The sequence below is a fragment of the Ovis canadensis genome, chromosome 8, assembly GCF_042477335.2.
Source record: "Ovis canadensis isolate MfBH-ARS-UI-01 breed Bighorn chromosome 8, ARS-UI_OviCan_v2, whole genome shotgun sequence".
NCBI lineage: Eukaryota > Metazoa > Chordata > Mammalia > Artiodactyla > Bovidae > Ovis > Ovis canadensis.
The window spans coordinates 51,681,752-51,683,060 of NC_091252.1; the positions used below are offsets into that span (position 1 = coordinate 51,681,752).

General features: G+C 38.7%; 1 non-coding gene across 1 annotated transcript; it reads right to left on the bottom strand.

Moving 5' to 3' along the window:
- Positions 1-228: 228 nt before the first annotated feature.
- TRNAF-GAA (transfer RNA phenylalanine (anticodon GAA)) lies at positions 229-301 on the bottom strand. Its single transcript has one exon. It is a non-coding gene; the product is annotated as a tRNA-Phe (tRNA).
- Positions 302-1,309: the final 1,008 nt, after the last annotated feature.

Consider the following 1,309-nt stretch of genomic DNA (forward strand, 5'->3'; position numbering starts at 1 on the left):
GAAGTGAAGTGAAGTTGCTCAGTCGTGTCCAGCTCTTTGCAACCCCATGAACTGTAGCCTACCAGGCTCCTCAGTCCATGGAATTCTCCAGGCAAGAATACTGGAGTGGGTTGACATTTCCTTCTCCAGGGGATCTTCCCAACCCAGGGATCGAACCCTGGTCTTCTGCATTGTAGGCAGATGCTTTACCATCTGAGCCACCAGGGAAGCCCAAATGAGTCGTTTGCCTGCCAAAACCCGGGATCAAACCAGGGACATTTAGATCTTCAGTCTAATGCTCTCCCATCTGAGCTATTTTGGCTCCTCAGACACTGAAGAGACTTGCAAATAGAAGAAGCCAAAATAAACAGGGCGGGCCGCTTTGGAAATGACAGGTGCAACAGATTAAAACCCTGTAGTTAGCACCAACTACACAGGAAGGGGCCTACAGAACTTGAGAAGTATAAGCTGGAACAAGGAACTATCTGAAATTAAACTGACCCCACACTGCCTGCAATAGCTCTAGAGAAATTCCTAGATATATTTTTATTATAACGGTTTTTAAAATTAAAAAAAATATTTTAAAGTCCTTTATTACTCCTTTAATTTTCATTGTATAACTTACTATTACCTTGCCCCCAAAAAACCCTATTTTTAAAGCTAATTCATATATATTTTAAAATAATTTTGTGATTTTGTTTTGTTTTATTAATATTGTATTTTTGAGAGTCTAACCTCTACTGTAGATTTTAAATCTTCAGTTTTTGGTATTTGTTATCAATTTTGTACCTTTAAGAATCCAATCTTCAGTACCCGTTTTTACTTAGGAGTGTAATTACTGGCTTGATTGCCCTCTCCCCCTTTTGACTCTCCTTTTTCTCCCCTAGGTCACCTCTATCTCCTCCCTCCCCTTTCTCTTCTCTACCCAGCTCTGTGAATCTCTTTGGGTATTCTGGGCTGTGGAGAACATTTAAGGAACTGATTACTGGCAAGATCTGTCTCTCTTCTTTTGATCCCCCCTCTTCCCCTCCTGGTCATCTCTATCTCCTTCCTCCCTCTTTTCTTCTTTATGTAACTCTGTGAACCTCTCTGGGTGTTCCAGACTGTGGAGAGCACACAGGAATTTGATTACTGGCTAGATGGCTCTCCCACCCCCTTCTTTTTAAATATATATATATATATATATATATATATATATATATATATATGACTTCCTTTTTTAATGTTTAAAAATTTTTATACAATTTTAAAAGGTTACTTTCCATTTACAGTTATTACAAAATATTGGCTATACTCCCCATGTTATACAATACATCCTTGAGCCTATCTT